General features: G+C 27.9%; 1 protein-coding gene across 1 annotated transcript in view; it reads right to left on the reverse strand.

Annotated features, from left to right (window-relative positions):
* The window catches only part of LOC140670986 (uncharacterized), a 36,839-nt gene extending 18,761 nt beyond the window's left edge, over window positions 1-18,078 (reverse strand). The window contains exon 1 of the mRNA XM_072901949.1: window positions 17,971-18,078. The gene's annotated coding sequence lies outside the window, so the exon portion shown is untranslated. The remainder of the gene's footprint in view (window positions 1-17,970) is intronic.
* Window positions 18,079-18,725: the final 647 nt, after the last annotated feature.

Genomic DNA, 18,725 nt, shown 5'->3' on the forward strand with positions numbered 1-18,725 from the left:
TGCTCCTTGAAGAAATGGTGGACTTATCGTTAGAAATTTTAAGTAAGAAACTAATAACATTATTGGCTTTTGTTACTGGGCAAAGAATTCAAACCTTGTCCTTGATTAATATCGAGAATATAGTGATCAAGGAAAGGTTAATAGAGATTAAAATTCCTAAGAGGATCAAAACCTCTAGACCAGGTAAAACTCAACCAGTGTTAAATTTGTCCTTTTACGAAGAAAATTCGAATATTTGTCCAGCAAATACACGTTTAAGTTATATAGAAAGGACCAAAGATTTTAGGAATAACATAACTGTCTTGTTTATTTCGTTTAAAAAACCTTTTAAGGTAGCTTCAAAACAAACTCTTAGTCGATGGGTTAAAGATATTTTGTATGAAAGTGGTGTTGACACTGATATTTTTTCCGCGCATAGCATCAGACATGCGTCGACATCTGTTGCAAAACGCAAAGGCATTAATTTCGACATAATTAGGAAGTCGGCAGGTTGGACAAAAAATTCAACGACCTTCACAAGATTTTACGATAGACCCATCGTCCAAGATTTGAGAACTTTTGGGCAAGCAATATTAGATATGTAAGAAAAGTTAGAGCGGAAATTAAGAACGTTTTAATTTGATTAATTTTCCTTTCCGCACTTATAACTGCATTTAATTTTACAATAAATAATTGTATAATATAATTTTAACTTTATTTTTATATAATTTTATAGCCGTAGCCAACTTTAAACATCTATTTGTTATCTTGAGGAAGAGGCGCGAAATACAATTTAATGATTAAACGAACTTACCTGTAAGTGAAGTTCTATCATAATTGTATGAAGCGCCTCTTCCGAAAGATGAGTCCCTCCCTAAACCCATGTTTGATTAATTCAAACCCCGTAGAACTTATTAGGCTACGACTATGGATCTTTCAAAGGAATGACGTATTGGGCCCGATGGAATGGGGATAACGCCTAGATGGAGAAGTATTTTTTATTCTAGCTTTAAATATTGTGGCGCCCTCGGCATGGAATTGAGGAATACTACTTGTTATCTTTCGGAAGAGGCGCTTCATACAATTATGATAGAACTTCACTTACAGGTAAGTTCGTTTAATCATTAAATACTGTCTGCGTTCAAAGGCGACTTGTTCAGTTGTCATCATAAGAATTTAAGCACATACTAATGTGTAAAATATTTTCTTAGGATACTATAAACAATGCCTGCGAGATTAATGCACTATCAACGATACATATTTCATCTACAATAGAACTCAACAAACAAATTAAAGAAAATAATAACACAATAATAAGTAATGTTCAAGACAAAGATTATCATGTTAGTACTAAAATAATAAATTGTATCAAAAATAAAATATATATTTAAAGATTTAATAATATAATAATATATGATAATTAAATAAAATCATATATGATATCATATTCAGCAAAAATTGAACTTAAAGCTTTTTTGTATTTATCGCTAATAATTTTATTTTTCAACATCTATACCGTATCTCTCAGACTTTTCATTTTTTTTTTTTTGCATTTTGACTAAGGACAGTTTCTGTTTTCGAACGATCTCTTCTTATTTTTCTTGTTGACATTTTTTTGTTTTATCAAGTTTATCTATAGATGAAATACACGTAGCTGATGTGCTAGGCTTAGAAATATCATGTATAAACTAAAAATTTTGTATATTAAATTATCTTTAAATATATATTTTATTTTTGATACAATTTATTATTTTAATACTAACATGATAATCTTTGTACGTGCTTAAATTCTTATGATGACACATACCTATATTTCAGGATTTTACAGTATGGGTAATAATTAAATATCATATATCAAACTAATCGTTGATTCAAACATTAATGTAACATCAATCCTAATAATACTTTTAGCTATACTGATTGTATATTATCTTAAAATAAAGTAAGTTATTTTTTTTAATAGTATTATTAGAAAAAAAATTTAATATAATAATTATAGAGTTGGACGGTGGTCGTGCACGCTGCGGCGCTGAAGCTCGCCTGAGTCGAAGAGTACGCGTAAACGCAAGTTCGCGTCCACCCAGACCCAGTAGGATTAAGAGAATTTTGGGTGTGTGAAGTTAGCATCTCAAATGTTAGAATCTCAAAAATAAACTTTATATTCACTTGCATCCAGCATAGTTCTAGAGTTCTTGATAAGTTTTAACAATAGTTCCGTCCAATTAATTATTAAAATCGAATTTTTAAAAATGAGATGCTAACTTCCGACAATACTTCACAGCATCTTACCATATTTCGAATACCTGATTACGGGGAAGTAAGAATAAAAAGAGTTCTATCGCCTAAACACGTCCTGTCAATTGTTTTGACGATTAAACAATTATTTTACCCAAAAAATTCATATTTTCGAACATAAATGTGAGATGCCGGTCGATTTTCGACACTTCTGTTTATTTTTAAACAGTTCTCGTATAGTTCTGGCCATGTACATTAATTTCATAAAGAGTTCTGATGATAAGAACAATTAAAAATATTTTTTTATTGTTATTTTGTTTTACCTAAAAAATCAAGAATATTTAAATAAATTTTAGATAATTTATACACAAAAATATTACAAATATTTTTACACTTACTGTAGAACCGATTATTGGTAAATTGGGCATATTTCTAAATATATCATATATATTAAGTATGATGTTACGTAATCGATTCCAAAATTGTGGATGCCTAATAATATTAGAAGGTTATTAATAATTATTATATTGAAAAAAAAAAAAACCTTGGGTTTTATGTCCCCAGCTTTCGTCAAAGAGACTTTTATTTTTGTGTATAAATAAAATCGATCAGCATCTCAGCTTTATATTAAAAAATACGCGATTTTAGGGCAAAATAATTGTTTAAAAATATTTTTAATTGTTTTCATCATCAGAACTCTTTATGAAATTAATGTACATGGCCAAAACTATACGAGAACTGTTTTGAAATAAACAGAACTGTCGAAAATCGACCAGCATCTCAGCTTTATATTAAAAAATACGCGATTTTAGGGCAAAGGACAAAAGTCTCTTTGGCGAAAGCTAGGGACTTAAAACCCAAGGTTTTTTTTTTTTTAATATAATAATTATTAATAACCTTCTAATATTATTAGACATCCACAATTTTGGAATCGGATACGTAACATCATAGTTAATATATATGATATATTTAGAAATATGCACAATTTACAAATAATGGATTCTACAAATTCAACAGTAAGTGTAAAAATATTTGTAATATTTTTATGTAAATTATCTAAAATTTATTCAAATATTCTTGATTTTTTAGGTAACACAAAATAACAATAACATGGTACAAACCGTTTAATCATAATTGCACCGGAATTAGTCTAACTGCACAGGAACTAGTCTTTATTTAATAATAAACACACATTGACAAATGTAAACATTTTCTAAATTTAATTATATTTTTTTATATACATATATTATTGTATTTATTATTGTATTTATAAATTTAAAAAGTACAAGATACACATATATATATATTTATATATATATATATATATATATATATATATATATATATATATATATGTATATCATAAAACTGTGAGTTTCAAACATATGAAATACGAATATATTGTGTTCAATGCGAGAGTTTATTTTCGATTTATACTATATATAATAAAGCTTCTCTTGGATAACAAAATTTATGCGAAAACGAACTGTTGGTAGCACAGAATTATATTAATATTTCCTGGTAATAATATCGTTGTTGTAAAATCAGAATGCAAACTTGTTTATCTTTCAGAAACTGTGTCACAAATCTTGCCAATGACTACTCTGCAAAAGGATAAAAAAATGAAAAAATGTGCGAATTAGAGCGATTGTGATTATTTTATCAAATTGCCTATTTTAGTTTTTGGCATCAGATTCACTTGTTCAAGAGACAGATAATTCTCTTGATGGTCTTGTACAACTTTGGCAAAAAGCGATATTATAACCAGAAAAGAATGTATTTTCCACGCATACATAATATTTTATAGAATAGACTGTAATATTTGAATCATAACATAAAATAAAATGACTTTTTGATCAAAAGAATACATCCTATAAAATATATGAATCACGAAAGTAAGAATGGATACATATTTGATTATAAGCACTAGGAAAACTAATTGTTACGAATAAAGTCATCAACTATATAAATTTTATCTTAATCACTTTGTTTTAAATTTTGAATATCTATCTTTGGCACAATATTTTAATTAATTAAACAAATTAGTAATAATTTTACATGAGAAATAAAATAAAAACACAAATGTGTACAGGCTACAATTCACACATACATATACATATGTACATACATATGTGTGTACACATGTACTTTTTTTCTTGAAACCTGTACCAATCACATTTGTTCAAAGAAGAATATATGAGTTTTGTCTAATAATATAAATAAACTTCAAAAATTTAATCAATTTTATAATTAAAAATTGTTTTCTAGACACATCTCTGTACATATATGTATAGATGTTGAAGATATATCTCTACATACGACTTATATAAGTGTACAAATACAAATATAAATACATATTCATATTTACATTTGTGTGATATTATTTAATTAATAATATTAATCATTATTAATAATGAAAGCGAATAATATTGGAGTAGTATTTAGTTAGTAACTGTAATGTCTTATATGCTTCAGATCTAATGAAAAATTTATTATCAGTTAGCGCTATCACTTCAAAAGATGCTTTTTGCTCAACTATTAATATTTATCTATTGAAAGGTGATTGTTATATGTTTTTAAATATTTGATATAATAACTTTATAGATAGTAAAACGGTTCTTCTGATTTGGATTTTAATAGCTATTTTAGCTAAATCAACGAAAATTAGTATAAAATCTTCAGATCGCAGAAGAGTGTGGAAACTTACAGTTTCTGAAAGCCGAGATGACATTTTTATGCATTACAAAGTTAGTTCGATAATATATGTGTCAAAAAATGCAAATCTTCTCCTCTCTTAGGAGACTTTACGATTGTTTTCTATTTACCTTTGTTTGGGCCGTGGTTGTATTGTTACGGCCTGTATGAGTGTTCGGGAGTCAGGGATCTTTGATCAAAGTCACTTTATCTAGACGTTACTTTTTCTTATATATTTCCTTGGCAAATACAGTCTACGTTACAGAGGCACGAGTCTTGTTGAACAAATGTCGCCATACTGATTTCGCTCGATATTAAAGGTCGATCCCGACCTTCGCGTATAGATGTCAGGGTTATCAGATCTTAGATAATACAGTTAAATTAGACACAACAACCTTTTTGTTTTAGATCGGACGGTGACTGTGCACACTACGTTGCCCAAGCTTGTCTGAGACAATTAGTATGGCGGAACACAGACTCGAACCCACCCAAGGGATTTTTTATATGTTTATTATCAATATTTGTAGTTAAGAGATAATAATTGTAATAATTTGTTAAATTTTTATGTTAGTAAAACGCAATTTAATATTTTTTTAATATTTCTTTTTTTAGATACCAGGAGATATTGAACAAATCTGTATTAATAAACAAAACACAATGTCTCAAAAGAATCTTGCATGAACAATGCAGTCTTTTATTATTGTTATTGGATCCAAAATAACTTTAATCGAAAAAGTATACGTGCGTTTCAATAAAATAATATATAAAATGTCATTTGTATTAAAGACCGTTTTAACGTACTTTTTAAAATATTTATCATTTTCAACATATGTTATCCGAAAGAATGTGAGAATTTTTGATATTTAATTCAATAGAGTGTTTATGAAATTCATACAGTTTCGTATAAAAAAAATTTTATTTGTTTGCAATACTCTAAACAAATTAAAACATGATTAGTCATTTCTTTACATTCTAGAAATTTTGAAATTGATTATAATTTGCCGAGATATTCTTATCTTTAAATTTTATTTAAATCTTAAAAACTATTCTAAATATCGTATCGTTTTGAATATAATTAGTTTGCAAGTATTTGTTTTTAGCTACATTAGATTAATTAAGTGTACAAATAGATATAGTAGTTAGTTTTAAGCAACATTTCTGCACAGCGTTTTACTTTTCCAACTTTTTTGTCTTTATTTTCTTTTTGATTTTTAATTTCTTTGTCTTTTGTTTTTTAAATATATAATATTAAATATATATCAAAACAATGTCAAAAGAAAGGGCTCAGAATTGACTGCTTTTAAAATGTTCCACGCGCCCGTCAGATAACACAATTTAAAGAATAAAAATATTTATATTAAACTAGAAACTTTTTTAATTCTCCACATCCTGTCTTTGAATACGAAATTTGTTTTTTTTATGTTACAAAATGTCAATAATATAATAATTTTATATGTTTTTTGTTTGTTTTATTATTATATCAGAAACGCTATTTATAATATTATTTAAACACATACATAATATAAAAATATAATAATAATATACATCAAATTATATAAAACATATACATTGAATTAATACATATATTAAATATCACGTTAAAAGAATATAAATTTTACATTACAACAGTTTTTATTCTATATTTAGAATTATTGTTAACTTATTGTTAATAATACACTTTTTAATCGGTTAAATTGTAATCGCTTTTTTTGCGATGTTATATCCAGAAATCAATTTTTCAAGTAATTTATAATTGAATATGAAGATAACTTAATATAACTAAGTATAATACCTATAAAAAATAAAATATTTCAAACTTTAAAAGCTTTGAATTTAAATATGTATTATAGATATATAATATTAAAAGGAGACTTATTCTCTTTTGTGTGTATAAAAAAGTTATATGTTTCTCGATACTTTTCTCGACTGCACGATTCCTTCCTTCCACGAAACTTTAACACTAACCGTCAGAAAAATGTTCTTGCGAAAAAGTTGGTTTCATAAAGTGCGCTTGGTGCAAATTAGTTTTATGTTTTATGTTTTGCCTGCTTCTTTGATAATTATCACCCTAATGTTTGTAAGATTGCAGAGACGAATGTAATAAAACAAGACGATGAATAAATGCATTAATATTATTATAATTACCTTTTTTTATAGACTCATATATATAAAAAATCGATAAATATATATCTGAATTTCTATAATTAGATATGAAAATTAAAATTGTATGATACAATCAAAAGTATTACAATAAGTTAAAATAAAATTTTATAATATAAATAAATTTTATGAAATGATTGCGAATAATAATTTTATAGTAGCTCTTTTCGTAGACGTAGCTTCGAAGCTTCGAATTGCTCAATTTTCGAATAAGAGTAATAGCCCTAATTTAGAGATCGATCGGCTACTGTCAAACTAAATAATGAGAGACGTGTTTATATACCGTGTCTTTACTTAAGATATTTTAGGGAGTGTGTTATATTTGTCGGTGAGGGGGACTCATTTTCAAGAAATCGATCAAACGAATGTATTTCAAAAGATATCCAAGTAATACAGAACATTTTCCGTCAACCTTCGCAAAATTATAAATTTATGTTAGTACTATCGTCGAATACACTAGCTCATATACACTTTGAGATTTACCAAGAATTACCAATTAGAAAATAAAGATATTAAGTTAGAACATATTACATTGCAACCGTCGGAGAAAAGGACCTCCATTTTGGACTCTGTAAAGTAATCAATCAACATTCCGTAGCTAAAATAGTAAATTAGCACAACAGTATTCAGTAAAATTTGATATAAATTGTATATTTTTATGAAAAATATTATATATATAGATATATACAGAGTGTGGTTGTCGGAAATGAAAAAGAGAAGAGGATAAAAAAGATCGATCGGCTACTATCAAACTTAAAAGAATATAAATTTTACATTACAATAGTTTTTATTCTATATTTAGAATTATTGTTAACTTATTGTTAATAATACCACTTTTAATCGGTTAATTTGTAATCGCTTTTTTTGCGATGTTATATCCAGACATCAATTTTTCAAGTAATTTATAATTGAATATGAAGATTAATATAACTAAGTATAATACCTATAAAAAATAAAATATTTTAAACTTTAAAAGCTTTGAATTTAAATATGTATTATAGATATATAATATTAAAAGAAGAATTATTCTCTTTTGTGTGTATAAAAACTTATATGTTTCTTGATACTTTTTTCGACTGCACGATTCCTTCCTTCCACGGAACTTTAACACTAACCGTCTACACTACGACACTCACTAGGGCATATTGTCTCAACGACACTCGCGGAGTCGTGGTAATAACCGAGCGCGCGATAACAACTTGTTATCATTAAAAACGGAAAAGGGCAGTACGACACTTATCTATTGGGAAATTATAATGCACTTAATACCAAAATGCAAGTCCTCTCACAAAGTCATGAATCACATCCTTTTCCGTATGATTTCCAAATGCACCGCAAGCACCAAAAAACATGAAACGGGTGCCTGACAACGTTAGAGGAGTTTCTAATTGGAACCGATAGAACTATCAGCAGAGAACATAGAAAATAATATGACTCAGAATCACATGAGCATAGAAAATAATGTGACTCAGAATCACATGAACGATAATCTTGCTCCGAAAACCATATAAAAGAGGGGTTTTTGGAAGAAAAACAACACAAGCTCTTTCACCAGTCTACCTTAACCCGTCATTCTGTGAAAGTGAACGGTAAAAGTTTATGGTGAACCACCAGGACCGACGAATCAACGACAACACTTCGACGGCAATTGGACTACGGAGGATTTTCCAGACTCGCAAACGAAACCAATAATAAGTCCACATCCATTTTATTTACTCTTCCTCTTGTTGCTTTTTCCGTTTCTTTTTCTCCCCTATCTTTCCCTCATTTACTTAATATTTCTTGTTATTTAAATTTGCATAGTGCTCAAACCTATAATTCGGTCGTTACGTCTTAAAAGGCGGAAATATTTGGATGGGAATCTATTGACCACGTCGCCAATTGGCCAGTTTAAAATGAAGCTCTCTGATTGATTAATCGTTGCTGATGACTCTAGGCATCGGTCGATATAAGTGGCTGTGGTCAATCGTGACGTGGTCAAACGGGACGCTCCCAAATATTTAAACCGTTGGAAGAAGTCAGTAGTGCCCAAGCGTCAGTCCCTGTGACTCATTAAACAATCAAAAAGGGCGAATAAATCGCAACTCTTGCAATAGTTTCTTGAACTTTGTTGAATCCTGGACAATTCGTTCGAGTCGAAAGCGTTCAAGATCATAAACGCGATTTTACAAGGAATGTCTTTCCACCGACTAATCCTTTCTCGAGTGTAGACGTAACACATTTACGAAATTTACTTTTATATTTTTTCATAAGTTCACAAAATTCTAGAGAATTGGAAATATCAATTGCATTGCTTTCTTCGCATTTCTGCGGGAGATCGTACTTATCAATGTGTGTGTATGTGCGTTTGTTGTGTGTGTATGTATGGTGTAAATTAAAAAAATTTTGAAATATTTAACTTAAATATACATACATACTCAAAACAGAGCATATGCTAATATGTCAGTATTTTATATATACGTAATTTAAATAAGTTAATATATTTTTAAACAATTACTTACCAAAAATAGAAAAAAGTCTATCCAGAAAATTATTATAAAAGAAAGTATAAGTAATAGAAAGTAATAAGATTGTTTAATGCATATTTTAATTTTTTAAATAAATAATTGCAGAAAGAAGTTGCTACAATATATAAATATGTTATTGCTTGAATCTGTCTTTTTTACATAAATAATGATATAAAAAGTAGAAATTATAAACACTATAAAATTTATTTTATTTTTTATTATACATATATGTATATGTATCACGTTCAAATATCTAAGTTGTTATATTTAACGCATAGTACGATTGTGTACTTTATAAATATATGTTTGTTTATATATATTTTAATTTATTTATAAAATTTGCATAAAAAGCTTAGTTCCTTTAAGTGCAAAATTATTCTTTTTGTAGATAATTCCTTTTGCAATCGTAAGTAATAGTTCTATGCTGCGAAAAACAATCTAGGAGCACGGATCACGAGATCTTTTTGTATGTTATGTATATATTTTTTAAAAGAGACCGAAACTTTCTAAGCCTTAAATCTTTAATTTTAAGAATAGTAGATTTTTACACTTTTGAGCGAAAAATAACAAATATTTTGGTTTTTGATCGCTCGCCATTATTATTTGTTTTTAATATCTTTGTTTGAAAGTTTCAATCTCTTCCTTTTTTATCATCTAAAATTATAACTTATAACTATTATAAAATTACAAATTTTCTTGTACAATATAATTATTTATCCAATTATTGCAAACACTATTACTTGCGTGCAGTTTAGACATTGTGTAAATGCACAATGCATTTCACATTATCGAGTTATAAAGTTTTTGATAAATCTTACGATTTTTTATTGTATTTGTGATTTAATAATTTCAAACACGTCATCTTGCTCGTCATGTCACACTTAACAAAATTAACATAACAAAATATACTGTATAGCGCACGCAATGTTTTACAAAATGCTACTAGCTTTTTTATGATCGCTGCTTTTTAGTTATAAAGAATCAAATTCTAATTCAAGTGAGACTGTTGTCAATGAAAGTAAAAGTAGTTAAATGAATTTTTCAAGCTTGTGTTCAGTATAGTGTGTTAAATAGATACATGTGTTTGCAGAATAAAATCTTATTAAAAATAACACTGATACTTATTATAGTAATTACATTAAAATTTAATAACTAAATGTAAAGTGTATATAATTATACGCATAATTTTAATAATATATTTCAAACCGCCAAAAAGATGCTTCTAATTGAAACAATCTCTGTCGTGAACTCATTTATTATACACAAACGAGAGAATAATTTTTGTTGCGGGTCATTTGAACACTGTTGTAATCATCCATACTGTCATTATGCATATTTGATTATCATTTGCAGTATAAATTTTGACGACTCACGCAATAGTAATGTAGAATCAGCTCAGAGTACAACAAACTGAAGCTGATTCGGAAAGAATCGTTCTCTGACCATCACTTGGTTCGTAAATTTTTTAATTTAGTCCATGTAAATATTAACGTGACCAATTTTACCAAAAGTTGTTTAGCAATGTAAAAGTTGACTATTTAAGTTGATTGCTGGATTCGTTGATCATATTTTACTTGGGTATTCCGTTGAATGCAGTTGCAGAGATCTCAGCGAGACACAAAACGTCGAAAATGCTGCCAAAAATATAGTCACAGATTATTTCCAAATTAATGCAAATTAACCATTCTGATGCTGAGGCAGACAAAGACAGCAATAAAAATCTTCTATCTTGTGTCCACATTGGCAATGCAGTGATACACGGTACAGTGTAGTGTATTTCAGATTTGCAGGAAGAGTTTCGATGATGTGATTTGAAGATCAAATGGAAAATTGCTCATCAATCTCTGTAATGATGTCGTTTACTATGACAAACAAAGGTTGTTGTTGGAGCCAATTATGTTTTTCAATAGCCACACGAGTCTACGTAAGCTCGCATTGCAACAGCTTGTGCAGAAACGATTCTTAAAAGCTGTGATTTACAGAATTGTCTTTGTTAAATAAATGATCCGTGCATCTAAAAATGTCCACTAAATCTGTCAATTACATAAGTCTTCCATATAGATGTTAAACTTAGTTTTTGCCAGGTTTTTGTTGCTTAAAAAATACATTTATTTTAATCAGAATATTAATTAATACATCAGTCAAAATATTTTCCATCGTTTTGTATTACTTTTTACCATCTTCTTGATAAAAGTTGGATTTTGCGATGATAGAATGAGTTGTTTTTTTAAGCAAGCCATCCATCCATCCATTTTTGAACTTGTTCGTAAATGGAGAAGTGTGTATCGGCGAGCGCTGGTTGCATCGATCAAAAAAAGTAATCCGATGGAGCTAAGTTTGGAGAATAGGTTGGGTGCGAAAGAACTTCCCATTCGAGTTCGAATAATGTTTCTTTCACGTAGTGGTTCTTGCAACATGTGGTCGTGCGTTGTCATGCAAAAGAATTACTTTGCACCGATTATTAGTTACTGATGGCCTTTTTCACATCAATTCATCGTTCAATTGGTACAATTATTGTTGATAGCCGTCAGCCGTGACTATTTCATTTAGTTGCAATAGCTCGTAATAAAGCGCGCCTTCCTGGTCCCAGCAGAGCAAAACTTTATATAAATATTCCGTTTTAGCGTTAATGTGCATGATTGACCGGAGTCCACCTATGATTTTTTTCACTTGGGATTATCAAAATAAATCCACTTTTAATTTCCAGTTACATTGCGCTACAAAAAACTCTTTTCTTCTTAAATAGCTGACCTTGAATTTAACGAAGCGTGATCAGTTACAAATAAGTAAACATATCTTGATCAAATTCGGATTATGTGCTCTATTAGCCTGGTGAAAAGAATAACAGCTTAGCTTCAAATAGTGCAGTGACATCTGTTTGATGCGTTACTTTGGTCCTCATAAGCAGTATGGACGTAAGCAGTTAGATGATTTGTTCGGATTTTAATTCTTAATTTCTGAGATATATTATGCTTGCATAATCTCACTCATCAATCAGGAAGCATCAGTAAGTTGCAGAACTTCAGCTGACATCTTACAGTTCCAGTATCAAACTATCGACCCACATAAACACATTCTAGAAATAAAAATTTCTCTTCGATACAACTTGTCCAAGCTTTTTTGTATCAAACGCTTGATCTCAATACAACTGTTGCAACCAAGTTAATTAAATGAGACTCTTTGCATGGATCGCTACCGATATTAACCCTCCTAGAGAATCAACCAATCATCTGCGAAATTAAACGCTTGATTATCAAATCAACTTGATTTTGAATGAGAAAATATCCTTGTCTAGTTATCTAGTCATTAGATATTCAGCGTAGATTTGTTGGAGTCCTTTCAGACATAAAAATCAAACTGCAGTCCATGTAACTGTGTATTGAATCATCTAAAGTGCCAGTAGTAAATCAGCAATGCACTTAGTAATATCACTGCTCCGCTTCTTTGCCAGCTGTCGCATCGAACGGTCAGGAATCGAAAACATAAGTTTGTAAGTTATATTCAGCTAATATTTATGCATGTCCTCCTTGTTATTATATCTTCACAATACTTGCTCCAAGTCGCAATTGTGTGGATGCATCACGATCTAATGATACACCTTCTCGGTGTGAGCCAATGATAATTATCAAGTACTTGTGGAACCATTATCGAAGAAGTTGTTGCATATTGCGTACCAGAAGTAAAAAGATTTTTTTATCGAGTAATTTACACAATAAAGTAAGTCAAGATATACAATATTAAAAAAAGAAAACGATAGAGTATAATATAATTAAATATAAAGATATACTATATTAAACAAAAAAATTTTATGCGACAAAATTTGTTGTAATAAATTTCTTGTAATCATGTAATCAATTTTCATGTCATCATTTATTTTATTGTTTTGTAATATATGTAATAATTATGTAATATATGTGTATATAGTAGTGTTATGTTTTATCACATTAAATTTTTTGCTTACTGTTAATTAATTTAAATGTGTTAATTATTATTCATATATATTATGTTTTCAAAAATTCTCTAGCTAAAAATATCTTGTAATTATATTTTGTGTATTATATATATATATTATATATGAATAATATGTATAAGAAATATATATACATAAATATTTTAAAGTAAAATACACAATCATATTATACGCATTATTAGATTATATATATATCCACTTATTATATATATATATTCAAAAATACATATATTGTAATATTAATATTAATATTAATATTATCAATATTATATACAAATTTTTTATACGTGATAAATATGTACCAAATATTTTTAAATAAAAAAATTATTGCTTAATAAATTTACATAGTCAAGAGAAGATAAAAAGAGAGTAAAAATGAGAGACAGAGAGAGAAAAATTTAATAATTTAGTTGTTTTATCTTGATTCAAATATGTGTGTGTGTGTGTGTGTGTGTGTGTGCGCGCGTACGCTTGTTCTTTGACAATTAAAACTTGTTCTACAGATGAAACAAATGAGAGTTTATTATTTGAAATTTGTCTGTAAAAACATTCATCTAGGTGTAGGTATATAAATTTTTAAATTTTAATAAATTTACTACATTTTTTATATATAATTTTTCTTTGCATTTTTTGTATTTGTGTCTTTTGTGTTTTTCTCGCGTAACGCAGAGTTCTACTATCTCCTCTCCATAATTTGACGAATAAGAATTATAATTAATTCTCTCATATACTTGGAGGGGTTGTCTCTTCGGTTTATTGGTACAGATTTTTATCAGAGAATTTTGGTCTTAACCAATGGAGAGTTTGGTACAGTCCGAAGAAGTTATCGCTTGTTGCTATATTCTATAGAATTTATTATAAGCAACTGTCACCCAAGAGTGGTCTGTTAGACGAGCCTTCTTATCAAGTGGTTTCAGTTTTCGTCACCGTCTCCAATTTATGACTCTAGTTTTAAACAACGATCTCAATTTATGGTGAATGTTTTATTTAAAAATTCTTAAGTAGGCTAGAGAGCCTTTTGAATGTTTATGCAAGGCTCAGTTTCTAACATTCGTTATCTTATGGTTTGGAATTCTCGTCTCGCTTATCAAATATTTGTTGGTGATTAATCTTTCATGAAAGAAAAGAATCGTGAAGTTTACCGGACGTAACAATAATGTAAGATATTATGTATTATAATTAAATCAGGCTCCAAGAATAAAAAGAATATAATGGCCCTTCTTCCCCTCCCATCTTGGGGGATTCCCCATTTGTGATAATGAAAAGTACTCATTTTTCACAGTTTTGCGGCCAAATATATGTGCACTGTCTGTATTTCACTGACAATATCAATTTTACGTATAAAAATAATTTTAAATTATGATATTAATAATGTCCAATATAATATTTATGATTTTCAGGCGAGTTGTGTAGTATTAAATACAATATCTATAAATATGAATTTCTGTCTTTAAATAGGATAATCCTTTATTAATATAATTAATATAATATAATTAAATTTTTGGCAATTCCTCTACTATTGTTGCAAATGCATGGTATAAGTTCTCAATATCACTCATTGTCAGCAAATTCAAGTCTTAATATTTAATATTCCTTCAATTGTAATATAATTTTCATTGAAAATGGATCGAAAACAATCCAAAACGTACGTTACAAATGTACAATTTTTAAATATTTGATACTATAACTCATTTTGCGCATTAATAATCTGCGCTACGACTTTTATTTGCCTCTTTGCTACTTAACAGTTATTTTAATTTTCTTTATAATAATAACAATATTAAAATTTTAAAATTTAGCCTTTTAAAATTAATACAAAGTAAAAAAGCAAAAATTTTAATTGATAAAAGCTTGGTGCTGCCAATTTTATTAGCATATTAACATTAGTTTAACAGTGAATGTGAGATATGAATAGACCTTCCTCTATTTAGATATTGATTATAATAATTTAAGTTAAATTTAGTTAAATTAAGATTAATATTTAGTTGTTATTATTGTTGAGATTATATCTAAAAACATAAGAAAATAAGTTATCTTAATTTCTTAAGCTTTTTTTCTTAATAGTAATATTTTAATACATTGATATTCACAGTCTTGTAAAATATTAAAGATAGACTTCTGGACAAATTTTATTTCAGACCATTAAATTCGAAGAAAAAAGAAAATTTAGAAACGCTACAAGAATCTACTATACTCTTAAATCGCAAGTAAGAGTCCGCAAAAACTCGAACAAATGGATAAGGAAAGTCAATTAAAATTGAATGCTGAAGATTTTATTGAAAAATTAAATGACCGATTAAAAAACGAAAATGTTGACAGAAATAATATTTATACTATGTTCGAAACAAAATTTAAGTGGAAAACTAAAGAACATGTATCAATACAATTTCTTTACTAAAGAACATGTATGAATACAATTTCTTTACTAAAGAACATGTATCAATACAAGACAGAAACTGATATGCAAAAATTCAGTAAAGCTAGTTTGAGCATTATGTTTTGCATGAACGCAACAGGTAGCCATAAATTATCATATCTATAAATATGAAAAGGAAGAAGCTAAAAATTCTTTAATAAACACAGACCATTTTTGGTTTATATCAAATAAAAATAAATTTTTATTCGATATAAACAAAAAATGGTCTGTGTTTATCAAAGAATTTTTAGCTTCTTCCTTTTTATTGGTTTAATAATTACTTTATTAAATCTGTAAGAGAACGTCAACAGAAAACAAATGTAACCGGCAAAGTGCTTCTACTCGTAAACAATTCCAAGAAGTTTGTCCTCCCAGAAGATATCTTGCAAAAGGATTTCGAGATGTTATATTTTTCACCAGGCACATCCAAAATTCTTAAGCCAATGGATGAGAGTAATATTAACATTACCAGAAGCAAATTTGAAGATACATTGAAAAATTTTGGCACATTATACAATATGGAAATTTGTATCACAACAATAAAGCACTTATGGGAAAACATTCCGTCTATGCACATAGAATCTTTATGAAAAAAACTTTTAAAATCAGACTCTTTCACCTTGTATTTTGTTTATTTATGCAACATACTTATACATTTTTGTTCCTACCCGGTAAAAAATTTGTTGTGTATAATCATATGTGATATATGACCATATAAAATTATATAGAAATATATAAAATTTTATATAAGTTATGTATAATTATATATAATAATATATGACTTATTGTATAATTATATATAATTTTATATTAATGTTGGTTAGATGTCAGTCAATGATAATACAAAATTATACATACTATATATAACTATACATAACTTATACAAAATTTTATATATTTCTATATACTTTTATATTGTTATATATAATTATATATGAGAAATTTTTTACCGGGTAGGCTTAATGCATATGCAAAATCCTTAATTTAATATTTTATTGAAAAGTACAAAAAAATATATGGTAAGAAATATATTACATATAACGTGCATAATCTCTTGCATCTTTGCGAAGATGTATTATTATTTGGAAAACTTGATAATTTTAGTGCATTTAAATTAAATACAAATTATACACTCTTTATCAGCATCAGTGTCGGTATATTTTTTTTTTATAATTATTGATTAAAAGAAAATACTAAAACTGGCTTCTCATTAAATTGATTATATAAGGAAGAATAACTCACGTCACGAATAGTAAAAGCATCAAGATCGTGCTAGTGTGAGGGATTGTGCGAATTATTTCGAATTCCCATTCTTATGCAACTTTATTAAAATATCAATTTCGAATTTGCAAACTTAATTTTCATATTTTTTATATCTATATACATCATATTTATATAAAATTGTTATTAATAAATTATAATGTAATATCTTTTTAAATATATATATATAATATTATAACCTAGAGATAGATATCTCAGTATAATCAATTCGCAGTATTATGTACAACATATCAGATGTCTGTACATAAAGTATTACATATTTTTTTAAAGTCTTCGATTGCACAATTGTTGAAAGCCATAATTTTAAACAAGATATTTAACCAAAATGTAAAAAAATGCAAAAGAAATGTTCAAAATAAGAATATTTGAAAACCATTAGAACTAAAAAAATTAAACTTAAAAAATTGAAATCAATTAGAAAATTAATAACTAATTAGACTTAATAGCGGAACGAAATATTGGAAACTATATAACTCATCTATATTCTATAATTTTTTAAAATACGAGATTACTCGTAGATTACAGATATATAGGCATAAATATATTTTACGTTTTTTATGTAGCTAGCTATAACTACATATATTACATTGAGCAATGAATAAAAAATTTTTATAATTATTCATATATAGCATGCTATTGCTATAAAATGCTGCGTAAAAATCTACGCGCTAAATATTTCAAAAAATATTTTAATAAAATAAATTATATTTTTGTGTTTTGAAACTTACCTAATAACGATGCTGTAAGATTGTCATGGTAATTGTTGCGCGATTTTGACAGATTCCTTGATGAAGACTTCCGTTTTCCTCTTTCTCGAGCAATAGAGATATAGCTACTACGCTACTATATTAGAACTGGGCTTTCCCTCCACTTTGAACTGGAATACCTGCAAAATGAAAAGAATAAGAAAATCTGGACTATGTCAACAAATTAGCACATAATTAGTACTAAATTAAACGAAAGTTATTTAGGTCAATATTTCGTATTCTTTGTGAGCCTCCGAATTTAATGTGAATGGACTATGTTATTCCTAAATTCGGGGATATAGCTTCTAAAAGTTGTACAAATCGCAAACGTAAACACGCACGAGAATACCTTGCGAAGTCAATGGAATGCCAAAAAAAACCAAAGACCACGAAACCGAACAATAACGCGATGACCTTATTTTTCATCTGGAACGAGCGCGACACAATTCCGTTATCATAATTTTATATTTTCTGATACTCTGTTTTCAATATTAAGTTGCCCGCATTGAACGCCAATTTAGAATATTTATTTAAGTATTATAATTAGATCGCTCGAGACGACATACGTTAAATATCGAGTGGTTTCATCGATTTTAAATTGGCGTCTCACCTACTTTTATATCTGGTGTCTTTCGGACAATCTTTTGTTTAATAAATATTCAAATAATTTTCACGCAATGAATTCTCTCTGGAAATTAAAAGTGATTACAGATGACGTCTTGAGCGATATAATTTAA

The sequence above is a fragment of the Anoplolepis gracilipes genome, chromosome 11 (genome assembly GCF_047496725.1).
Source record: "Anoplolepis gracilipes chromosome 11, ASM4749672v1, whole genome shotgun sequence".
Lineage (NCBI taxonomy): Eukaryota > Metazoa > Arthropoda > Insecta > Hymenoptera > Formicidae > Anoplolepis > Anoplolepis gracilipes.